The following is a 12,473-nucleotide window of genomic DNA, read 5'->3' as shown; positions in this document are numbered from 1 at the left end:
TTGGAGAGGGCTTTAGATACAAAAGGGGTAGTCAGGACTTCCTCTAGGGCTAAGATATAAGGAGGGGCAGAAGAGTACAGGCTTAAAAGTGAGGTGTGTGTGTGTGTGTGTGTGTGTGTGTGTGTGTGTGTGTGTGTGTGTGTGTGTGTGTGTGTGTGTTTTACAGGATTTGATAGGAAGCCATGAGGGATTTCAGCAGGAGAGACGCTGAGACAGATTTAGGAGACCGTAAAGTGATGTTGGCTGCAGCATTTAGGATAGATTGTAGTGAGAGGCAGGCAGGGCGGACAGCAGACGGTTAAAATAGTTGAGGCGGGAGAGAATGAGGGCCTATGTCAGCGTTTTAGCAGTCAAGCAACAGAGGAAAGGGTGTATCTTTGCAATATTGTGGAGGAAAAAAACGACCTGTTTTAGCAACATTTTGAATGAGAGGAGCAATCGTGAGGTTGGAGTCGAATGTAACCCCTAGGCAGCGTGCTTGTGATACTGGGTGTATAATAGTACTGCCAGTAGTAATGTGGATGGGGGCAGTAGGGCTTGGCTTGGGATCAAGTATGAGTTTTTGACATGTTAAATTTGAGTCAGCAGAGGGCCATCCAGGATGATATAGTGGAAGAGACTTTGGTCTGTACAGCAGGTGTAAGGTCCGGGGCTGAAAAGTAAATTTGTGTTTCCTGATCACCCTGGCAGTGGGCACCTTTGGGTTAATCCCTTCTCTCTCTAGGTAGGACAGGAAATAGACTTTTGCAGGTAGGCCATATAAGGCCCTTCCCTCTACCTGCACCTTAGTCTTTTTCCTGTCCTCACAGCTAGGAGTAGGATTTTTTATTTTCTAAAGGGACTCACCTACTGCACCTTGTGCAGATATCCAGGGACCTCAGCCTCTCTGCCCTGAAGCTCCGGTCGACGCGCCCATGCGGTGGCAAGACGGAGACCCCTAAGAGTCGGGGTAGCCCCAGGAACCCAGTACATTCGTGGGGTGGGGAGCAGCTGCAGCCGTGGGCCGTGGAGGCTTACATGCAAAGGAAGCCCCATTACCAGACAAAGGGAGGGGGAGCATAGCAGCTGCAGCTGAGAGCCGTGTGAAGGCTCAGACTCACCGCACTAGCGTCTGGTACACTGCGGTAAAGAAACACCCAGGAGCCCGGTACAGCGGGGGGGAAGCAGCCACAGCTGCGAGCCGTAAAAAAGGCTCAGATTGACCGTCTGGAACGCTACCGTCTGGAACGCTGCGGTAGATGGAACAGTGCACGCGACCGCACGGGAGCGCGCATGTCACATTCCGGCCGGCGGATGCCTGCACAGACACGCAAGCCGTGCACGAGCACTGGAAGTGACGGACACACTGTGTGTGTGTGTGTGTGTGTGTGTGTGTGTGTGTGTGTGTGTGAAAGAAAGCTGCAGCATGGAACGCTCAGCAGTGAGAAGCCAAGTGCTGGATATGGAGACTTCTAAAAAGTTCAGTTCCCAAGACTAGGTGAGTCCTTAGCTTTAGTACTACATGGGAAAGAGAGAGGATCTGTATACTTTAGGGTGTATATTTAGTATTTATTTTGTTTTATTAAAATAGCTAAGGGGAATTCCTGCAGCATAAGGCTGCGTCCATAGATGGACCAGCCGTGCTGAGGCGTGCGGACGCTCCGCGCTGAGCCCCTGCATCCTCAATGAGGATGCCTTGAGAGGGGGCTCACGCGAGCGTCCGCAGGCGTGCTCAGGCTTTGGAGTTTTCAGCCGAGCGCCAAGCTGTTTTTCAGCACGCTGTCGGCTGAAAACCTCCAATCAGCCTGAAGCAGCGTCAACGTCACGGCGCCGTGACATTGACGTCAGTGCGTCGCTGACGATTGGCCCAGCGACGTCACTGCCCCGCCTCCAACCACCTCCCCCCCGGCTCCCTTCGCGCACGCTGGCTCGCCTGCAAGTCCGTGCAATCGCGCTGACTGAAGCAGGCGAGCCTCAGCGTTAGCGCGCCTCCGCTCTCCCCACCCCTCTATGGCCCGGGCCTAAGAAAGAAGCTGTGTGAAGATTGTCTTAAGGCAGCAGCTGGGGATTCTAACGAGCAGATGAGCACCTCCCTTGTACTAATGAAGGAGGCAGTTAAGCAGAGTGTGGATGCTGCTGTTCAACAGACAGTTAACCCTTCGCAGGAAAGGTCAAGATCCTAAACCAGTTTGGATAAGGGAAAAGGCTTTTCATCTGACGAATCAGACATAGAATGCTTTCAGGTGTCAGATTGGATTCATCAGATAAAGATATTTAGGAGGATGAATCTGAATTTGATGTAGAAATGGTGGACCCGCTCATCAAAGCCATGAGACAGGCTTTTGCATTTAAACTTTCTTGATAAAGTGCAAAGGGTTGCAACCCTCTATTTAGGGTTTTCCATTAAAGAGTGTATTTTTGCCAGACCTGCTCTCCTTCATTTCTCTGCTGTGCGCTGTGCACACACTGCATTTAGATTGGAAGATACTGAAGAATTGACCCACAGGAAAGATAAACTGTTTTGGGTCAAGACAGAAAAAAAGGTTGAGTTTTTCCTATACATCAGGTGATCAAGGACCTTATTCAATCAGAACTGGCGCGGCCAGACGCCAAAGTATTTACATCTAAAAGATTTGGGAAAATGTATCCGTTTCCACAAGAAGAGGTCAAATTTTGGGATGTCAGCCCAAAGGTGGATACTGCTATATCCAGAATAGTAAAAAAGACCACAATCCCAATAGAAGAGGCTGCATCATTAAAGGACACAATGGATAGGAAGATGGATTACGAATTGAAAAAAGCATACGTTACAGCAGGAACATCCTACAAACCAGCCATAGCAACAACGTCAGCAGCAAGGGCTATGCGAGTGTGGATTGCCAACACAGAAGAGGCAATAGACAAGAGTGTAAAAAGAAGTGCTATTCTTTTTTTTTATATCACTTTTTTTTTATTGAGAACAACATACATCCAAATGATAACGACAATGTCATAGGCACATGACAAGATTTTTCAACTGAGTTAAAAAACATGTTGTCCCAAAATAGGTATTTTTCAGTTGGTGGGGGGGGGAAGGTCTAAGGGGGGAGAGGGGGGGAAGACATACTGGGGGGGGGGGGGGGTGGGGGGAGGATGGGGGAACTCTGTTTTCTTCCTCCCTTTCCATCAGTACGAGGACGGCCTAATGCAGGCCTAGTCCTAGCGGGCCGCTTCAGGGGTCCCAGGTATTCCGAAACTGTGGCATTTTTTTATTGAGCATTGCTGTAAGTTTATCCATGGCCATGACCTCGTCTATTCGTCTCAACACCGTGTTTCTCGCTGGGGCTTTGGTGTGTTTCCACGCCGCCGCTATTGAGCATCTGGCTGCGGTTAGGATAGCTGATACTAGTCTACTCAGGGGGGAGGGGCAGGTTGTCTAAAGGTTTGCTCAGCACGAAGGTCAAGGGGTCCAGGGGAAAAGAAGCCCCATAGTTTCTTGTAGAAGCTTCTGGATCTTTGTCCAGTACCTCTGAATCTCCGGACATGACCACCAAATGTGGGCCATGTCCCCATTTTGACCACATCCCCTCCAGCACAGGTCGGGAGTGCCGGGGAAGATCTGGCTCAGCCTAGCCGGGGTCAGGTACCACTGGAATAGTATTTTATATATGTTCTCTTTTGTCACTGTACAGATTGAGGTCTTTGTGGCCAACTCCCAGATATCCTCCCACTCGTCCATATCTATCTGTACATTGAGCATTTGGGGCTAGGGATAGAAGGAAGTGCCTAATTTGCAAAAATTTGAACAGATGGAGACCTTGGTGTTTATGTTTGTCGCGGAGTTCTTGGAAGGAGAGTATCTCCTCGTTTTTCAGCAGATAGGCAATCAGCCTTATTCCTAGACCTTGGAATTGGTCGAATTGTTTTTTGGAGCACCCAGGCGGGAAGTGTGGGTTTCCAAAGATGGGGGTAAGTTGGGATGGGGTAGCTAGCAGGCCATATTTCCCTTTGTTCTTGAGCCAGACATCCCATGTGCATCTCATTGCCCCCAGAGCGAATCGCCGTGGTCCTCCCTCCCTTCCCACAGGAGACCAGAGATGGACCTGGAGGGTGGCAGGTGCAGCATGATGTGATTCGATCGCTAGCCAGCAGGTGGAGGCCGGGTCGTAGTTCCAAACCACAGCCTCCTTCAACTGGGCCGCCGAATAGTATCTGATCACGTCGGGGACCCCCACACCTCCTCTTGTCTTGGGGGACAACATCACAGACCTTGGTACTCTTGGCCGTTTATCATTCCAAATGAATTGGAACATAAGGGCCTGGATATGTTTCAGGGCTGCAATTGGGACGGGGACAGGGAGTGTTTGGAAGAAATAAAGAAGTCTCGGCATGACGTTCATTTTTATTGATATCATTCTTCCAAACCAGGAAATTTGGAGCTTTTTCCATTTCTCCAGGTCTTTTTTGATTTGGTCAAACAAGGGGGGTAGTTGGATTGGTATAGGGAGCTATAGGTGCTTGAGATTCTGACTCCTAGGTATTTAATATGGGTAGTGCTCCATCGATATTTATAGTTAGCTTGTAGGAGTCTCCATTCCTGGTCTAATAGGGATACGTTTAGAGCTTCTGACTTGTCCATATTGACCTTGTAGTCAGATACAGTGCCGAATTGGGATAGCACTCTTTGGAGATTGGGGAGGGAGACGTGGGGGGCCGTGAGGGTCAGGATCACATCATCAGCAAATAAAGAGATTTTGTATTCTGTTTCGCCAATTCTAATACCTTTAATGCTCTAATCTTCCCTAATTGTGGTCGCTAATGGTTCAATTGTTAGGCGAATAACAGAGGGGAAAGGGGGCAACCCTGCCTGGTTCCATTTCTGATCCTAATGGGGTCCGAGAAGCCCCCTGAAATTTTTACATGTGCTGTTGGGTTTTGGTAGAGGGCTCTAACCCCCTGCAGGAAGGGGCCACTGAATCCAAATTTCAGCATAGTTTGATCTAGGAAGGACCATTTGATTCTGTCAAACGCTTTTTCTGCGTCAAGACTGAGGATCATCGCTCTGGTTCCTGTGAGGCGCACATGGTCTATTATATCCACAATTTTGCGGGTGTTGTCAGAGGCCTGTCTACCTGACACAAATCCCACTTGATCTATATGAATGAGCCGTGGGAGAATTGGGTTGAGCCTATTTGCCAAGATCTTGCTATAGAGTTTTAGATCGGTATTCAGAAGGGAGATTGGCCTATTGTTGCCACAAAGGAGAGGGTCTCTACCCTCCTTGTGGATAATTGCCAGGTTTGCTGTGGTGATTGTAGAGGGGATCGGTTCCCCTTGCAGGAAAGAGTTGAACATATCTAAGAGGTATGGGGAGAGAATCGGCAAGAATGTTTTATAATAAGCGTTGGTAAACCTGTCCGGGCCGGGCGTTTTAGCTAATTTATGGGAACCAATGGCTCCTGATAGTTCCTCCTGGGTGATTTCTTTATTTAGATCGTCTAGTTCCTTGTTCGAGAGGGATGGGAGGTTACAGTGCTCCAGGTATTGTGTAATTGTCTCGAGGGTTGTCGGGTCATGGTTAGGGGGGTGTAAGTTGTAGAGGTCCGAATAAAAATCCGCAAATTTCTGAGCTATCTCTTTCTCCATATATGAAATTTGACCGTTTTTAGTGCAGATTTTAGAGATTTGTGATTTAACTCGGGTGCCTCTGAGTTTAGTGGCCAAGAGCTTATCGGCCTTGTTGCCCTTGTCATAAAATTTTTGTCTGGACCATCTCAGTGCTCTCTCTACCTCTTCAAGTTGGGTGTGTTTGAGGGCTGCTCTAGTTTGGTTTAGTTGTTTGAATATTTTTTTGGAGGCTGTGTGCTTATGCTGTTGTTCAAGTTGCGCAATCTTATCTGTAAGGTCTTTTTGAAGCTTGAGTTTCTGTTTTTTCTTATGGGCCGCGACTGAGATTAGGTCGACCCTGATTGAGGCCTTATGGGCCTCCCACAGCATTGCTGGGGCCGAGACTGACCCCTTATTAATTTGAAAAAAGATAGAGAGTTTTTCTCTAACTAACATCTCTGTTTCTGGGCAGTGGAGCATGGAGTCGTTTAGCTTCCACTTGTATGGGTTATTCTTTACGAAGGGCAGAGAGAGAGTGAGTTAAATGGGGGCGTGGTCAGACCAGGTGATTGGGCCTATATTTGAGTGGGAGGATGCCTGGAGGATGTTGCTGGTGCCTAGAAAATAGTCGATCCTCGAGTTGGACTGATGGGGGGAGGAGAAGAAGGTATAGTCCCTTTGACCCTGGTGCTGTGCCCTCCATATGTCTGTGAGGGAGAATTCTGCCATTATGTCCCTAAATTTTTTGGCTTTCTTTTGAGCTTGAGTAGTGTGGGATGTAGCTGGAAAAGCAGGGGGAGGGATGCTAGGGGTTGTTGACCTATCCTGCGTGTGGGAGGCCACCATGTTATCCCCTCCGATAATTAGGGAAGAGAGGGCCTGTTGCTCCAGTGAGTCAAGTAGTTTCTGGAGGAACGAGGGTTGGCTTTCATTAGGGGCGTAGATGTTGGCCAATGTTATGGGGGAGCCCGCAAGGGTGCCTTGAAGTATTAGAAATCGATCCTCTGGATCAGATTGAGTTTTGGTGAGGACGAAGGGGACATTATTCCTTATTAGAATAGCCACCCCTCTTTTTTTGCTTGGGGAAGACGCAAAAAATGCTTGGGGGAATACGGTTTTGAATGTGTTTGGTGGCACAGGGGAGTTATAGTGGGTTTCTTGGAGAAAGATGATGTCTCTGTAACGGTATTTCTGAACCGGCCTGACCCACCCAATCTCACATTGGCCCCTGTGGTCTAACCGGCCCCCATTACAGTGTGGTAGTGTCTGGTGGTGCACCTGTTGGCAACAGGACTCCTGAGTCTCCCGCATGATGGTGTGTGGGGAGGACCCGTCCAGACAGGCAGCTGAGGTAGTGTGCTGAGTCTCACCTAGTTCCAGTGCAGCGCCTCCACCTCATCAGGGTCCCTGCGTCCGCATAGGGATGATCCTGTTGAGGAACTCCTCCGTGGTGCTCCTCTCTGTACATTCACTCCACACATGTACACGAGAGGGTGTTCGAATAAGAGCATCTTTATTGATTGATGTGGGCTAGCTGCCCCACGCAGTAGAATGTCTAGCCACTCATCTTGAGTCAGTGCTTCCCTTTGAAAGGTGAGCTCTCCATATAATAGGGATTCCCTATCCCAGCCGGGATGTCTTTACCCTGTGCCAGGTCCCTGGACACAGTCTCTTGCAGTTACTAAAACATAACCAGTAACTCAGGCTAGGACTAGAACTCTTCCTCCTCTTAGCTGAATTTGTACTAGAACCAGAACTCTGGCAGGACTGACTTTTAGACACAGTGCTGTGCCTTATGTACACTCTGGAAGCTGACACACCTCTGACATCACTAACCATGGAGTCAGAGCATGTGACTACTCCCATCCATACACAGGGCACCCCACCAGGGTGTGAGGGCAAACCTCCATAATTACTGCTGGCATGCCCACAACTTACCAGGCCTTACTGTCAGCAGGAGAGATGACTGTAGCCATTTTACATGACCGCTACATTCTCCCCCTGGTGAATCCCATCGTCCTCGCTGGGACCTAAATTTGTATACCCTTTTCCAGGAAGCACTGAAACACAAAACATAATTAGAACATCTTACAAATTTTCATAATACACACAGAAAAAAATGTCTACAGTACATTCCGCCAAGCCCGCCCCGTCCAGCAGCCTCGAACCCGCGTAATACATCGTACCTCCTAAAAGTAGTGACTGGGATCAGGTTTTCTTACCTCCCTACCACCCATATCCAGGACCGTAACATAGTAATGTCTCGGCAGTCCCCTCTCGGGCCTATAGGTCACCTTATGTTTGTAGATGTTCCTTCCTATGCCCCATATGCGTATTAAGTGCTCTATGCACTCCTCAGCCTTCTTCCCTACCACTGCACTTCCTCTTCCCACTAAGTACATTTCAATGGCCTCCCTAAGCCACTTCCCTCTGTTTTCCTCTATTTCGTCCATAAGAGGCTCAGGGACATACGGGTACTCCAACCCGTGGGATGACTTATAACGAGCCGTTCTGGCCCGTTCAGCCCTACTTATCCTGGTCAGGTCAGCCCTACCGGCCCTCCCAGGTAACACCCATGATAGGGGCTCATCAGGGTCCACGGGATCTGACAGGATGCTGGGACCCATGGGTTCTATCTCCCTATGCTCGATCTGCAGCCATCGCTCCTGCAACTCTCTATCCCTTTGCTCCGGGGTGAACTCTCCCGCAGCCCACCAGTAATCCACTACATCTTCTCGCCGGATGAGGAACTGAGTACGGTCCATCCATGCGGAGTACCCTTCGAATAGCGGGGCCCACCAACGGTGCTCTCTGAATCTATGTGACTCCCCTGACTCTCTATCATCTTCCAGGGAAAATACCCCCGATGTCCGTTCAGATCGCGGTACTGACCACCTGTAAGATCCCGGGGCTTTTTTCACCGGTTCAGGAACTGCAGGGGGTAACCACCGACCTACCGCGGCCACTCTCAACTCTCCCCCCCCCTTGAGAAGTGCCTTCCGTAGCGCAACTGCGCTGTCTCCCCCCAGTCCGTTTCACCTCCTCATCCGAGGGTAAGTCCACCGACTCCAAGCTAGGCGGGGATCCCGGGGAACCGATGACAGGGGCAGGGGTTTTATCTAGGGCATGGGAGGGGACATAAGGGCAAGCGATGGGACCCCACGGGGTTACGACCCGTTCCCGGCTGTCCGTAGACTGGTCCAATGAGGACATCTCACCCTCCTCAGTCCTCGGATCGCCCATCCAACTCCTGGGCCTTTGAGGTGATCGGGGACCTTCACCCGATCGCCGAAGCGTTGCTGCATCCTTCCCGTCTGTTCCGCCTTCGCCACCGGAAACGATGTCCTCACCGGAACCGGAAACGCCGCCATCTTGGGTGGGACCCCCATGCGGGATCTCTTCCTCGATGACGACATCCGGAAGCTCCGCCGTCGTCTTCACCGGAAGTGATGCTGTCTCTCCACGTGCGCCTCGGGCCTGGCACGGCCTTTCCTCCCTGCGCTGTCTGCCGGGGCAAGGTAAATGATGGGGCTGCTTCTCTTACTAGTTCCGCAGGGGCGTTGGCGTCTCTCTCCCGTCGCCGCCAGGTCCTGGGACGGCGGGACTCCATCTCTCGGCTCGCCGATCTGCGGGGGACGCCCTGTTTTCCAGACTGCCACTCACCCCACGGGGTGTCGTCCGTCCTGGGTCCCTCTTGGATCCCGATTTCGCCACCGCCAGTTCACGGAGATCCTCGTCGGAGTAATCTCCCTTCCCTGATCTCGGGGTCACCGAGCGTGGCGAAAGTCTTTTCTCTGCGCGGTCGGGGAGTGACCCGACCGCCTCGGTCGCTACTGACCCAGCCGACTTGGTCGACTCCAGTCCCCTTTCTCCGGGACTCGCACGGCTGATCCACAGTGCGCCAGGGGACTCGGCGGAGCGCTTAGCCGTATCCCCCGGGGGGTCAGCAGGTTGGATAGGTATAAATGTGGGCATGGGCCACAAGTATAATGTCCCGCAATGTGGGCAACGTGCCGCCGTGTTGACAGTGCCTCCGGGCAGCCCGCATTGTAGGCAGAGCCCGACCACCGTCTCGGTGTTAGCCACCCTGACTACCAGTACCCTGCCGGGTACCGAGTAGGGCTGGGTGGAAACCATAGTTCCCACAGGGGGAGGGCAGGCCATTCTTTTAGTAGGGACCACTTTCAGTATGGGTCTCTCCAGGTCAGTGGTTCCTCGCAACTGACCAGTAGAAGCTTCTGGGCCAGCCACTTCCTGCTTCGGCTCCTCCTTCCGCTGACATAGCTGGAACCCGCCCCCAGGGGTTGCAATTATGGGCGGATCCCACAGGGGAATATCATGCCCCTTAATTAAGGCCGTGCCTTTCTCAGTCCTGGTGGGCGCGGTCTGCGTTTTCGCGCCAATTTCCTCATCAGAGTAGGATTCTTGGGCCGCGGCTAGTTCCCGCCTTCTCCTAGCTGCTGCTTTTCATGCAAAATATCCCTCCTTTTTGCACGTTACCTCCGCGGCCGGAACTACTTCTTGTAGTGGCGCCGTCTGGATATCAGTCCCTGGGCCCAGTGGGTGCATTCCCACAGGCCATAATTGAAAGTCACTCCCCCTGGTGGAAATCAGGGGAGGGTCCCATAGACTAAGCGGTTGACTCAGCACAGGGGCCGAGTGAGTCACTGTCCATGAAGGCGCAGCCGTAGCTTTCGCGCCATGCCCCCCATCAGGGCGGGGCTCTGCTGTTCGCGCCATTCCCGGCCAGCTCTTTGCAAGTTCTGTATCAGCCATTTCCTCTGCGACTGGCCCATGCGGTTTCCCTAGCAAGCGGGAACCGCCATTTTGGTTGGCTTTTAAGCCCAAAAAGTCAGTTCGTTTGCTCTCCTCGCGGGGTTCTCCCCCAATTATTACAATTTCCTCACACTCTTCAAGGGTGGCCCCTCGGTGTCCCAGACAGGATAAAAACGGGGCAGCCACGGCCTTCGCTCCGCTCCAGAGCAGATCGGTTAACGATAACTCGGCGACTGTTTGCTCTTCAGTGGGGCGCACGCCACGGGTGCCTTCCCCATCAGCCTCTGGTCGCCATTTTGTGTTCTCCGCACCACGCGGATCCTCCATTCTCTCGTAACAGTTATCGTACATGGGGCTCCGTTCTGCGGGGCAGCCTCCACATCAGTACAATAAAGATTGCTCAGATGCACCACCACATGTGTACCTGATCTAAGCTGGACTCAGTGTGCACTACCTCAGGCTAGGCTCACTCTCTCAGTGTCTGCTGTGTCTCCTTCCTCCCAGTCTGTGCTCCCTATGGTAAGTGTCTGGAATGGGCTAGGTACTCTGGCTCTGCCATGCAGTACTTGGGGCGTCTACCTCTCTTGGTCAGCCTAGTGCAGACCCTCTCCAGGATTCCTGACCAAGTTACAGGCTATCCCTTCTGGCGTCCTACCAACTAGCACTGCCTCAAGGTGACTCGGTCAGCTATAGCCCGGCTCCAGACCCCTCACTCCTTTCAGGCCCCTAGGTCGTCCCTGCGAACTGACAATATCCCGTCAGCCCCCTGACCACCCCTAGGTCCGTCCCTACGCAGCACAGAGTGGCAGCAGACTCTCTCCCTGTTTCCCAGTGTGCCTAGCTAGAGCCTGTCCTGATGACAGATCTGATCTCAGCAGCTCGCCTCCACATGTAACGGTTTTTGTGAACCGGCCTGACCCACCCAATCTCACATTGGCCCCTGTGGTCTAACCGGCCCCCATTACAGTGTGGTAGTGTCTGGTGGTGCACCTGTTGGCAACAGGACTCCTGAGTCTCCCGCATGATGGTGTGTGGGGAGGACCCGTCCAGACAGGCAGCTGAGGTAGTGTGCTGAGTCTCACCTAGTTCCAGTGCAGCGCCTCCACCTCATCAGGGTCCCTGCGTCCGCATGGGGATGATCCTGTTGAGGAACTCCTCCGTGGTGCTCCTCTCTGTACATTCACTCCACACATGTACACGAGAGGGTTTGTGATTAAGAGCATCTTTATTGGTTGATGTGGGCTAGCTGCCCCTTGCAGTATATTCTTAGCCACTCATTCTCCGGTCAGTGCGTCCCTTTAAAAGGTGTATCTCTCCTTAGATAGGGATTCCCTATCCCCGCAGGGATCACTGCCCTGTGCCAGGTCCCTGGACACAGTCTCCTCTTCAGTTACTATAACATAACTAGAACTCCTATTAACTCAGGCTAGTGCTTGAACTTGAACTCCTTTCAGAACTGGATGCAGATCTAACTTTAGACTCAGTGCTGTGCCTTATGTATACTCTGGAAGCTGACACACCTCTGACATCACTAACCATGGAGTCAGAGCATGTGACTACTCCCATCCATACACAGGGCACCCCACCAGGGTGTGAGGGCAAACCTCCATAATTACTGCTGGCATGCCCACAACTTACCAGGCCTTACTGTCAGCAGGAGAGATGACTGTAGCCATTTTACATGACCGCTACATTTCCTTTTGTTTTTTTAAACTCTATAAGTGCCAATTTTCTTTTTTGGACTGAGTTGAGACCTTTAACGTTGAGCGATATTAATTTTATAGCAGACATTTGGAGTCTAGAAGCTTTCTCGGAGCTATAAGCTCAGAGGCTCTTGGATTTCCCACGACAAGAGCGGGTGGACCTGGGGCCCCTGAGGGGTCCGGGGGGGAGGGGGGACGCTGAATAGGCCTGGCACCTAGTTCTTGGAGGCTGGTTGGAATCTGGTGAGCAGCAAAAAAGGTGTCGGAACAATCTGTCTGGGTAAGGGTATGGGGGGGGCGGACACATGAGGAAAGGTGGGGATAAGGGGGACTTTAACGAGCCCTGAAAAGATAACCTTACTCATTGGAACGAGGAAGGTCAGGGGTTGAACACCCCGGGGGAGACTTCCGGGACACAGAACATGGAAT

The sequence above is a fragment of the Ascaphus truei genome, chromosome 1, assembly GCF_040206685.1.
Source record: "Ascaphus truei isolate aAscTru1 chromosome 1, aAscTru1.hap1, whole genome shotgun sequence".
Lineage (NCBI taxonomy): Eukaryota > Metazoa > Chordata > Amphibia > Anura > Ascaphidae > Ascaphus > Ascaphus truei.
Note: the sequence above shows the minus strand (reverse complement) of the source record.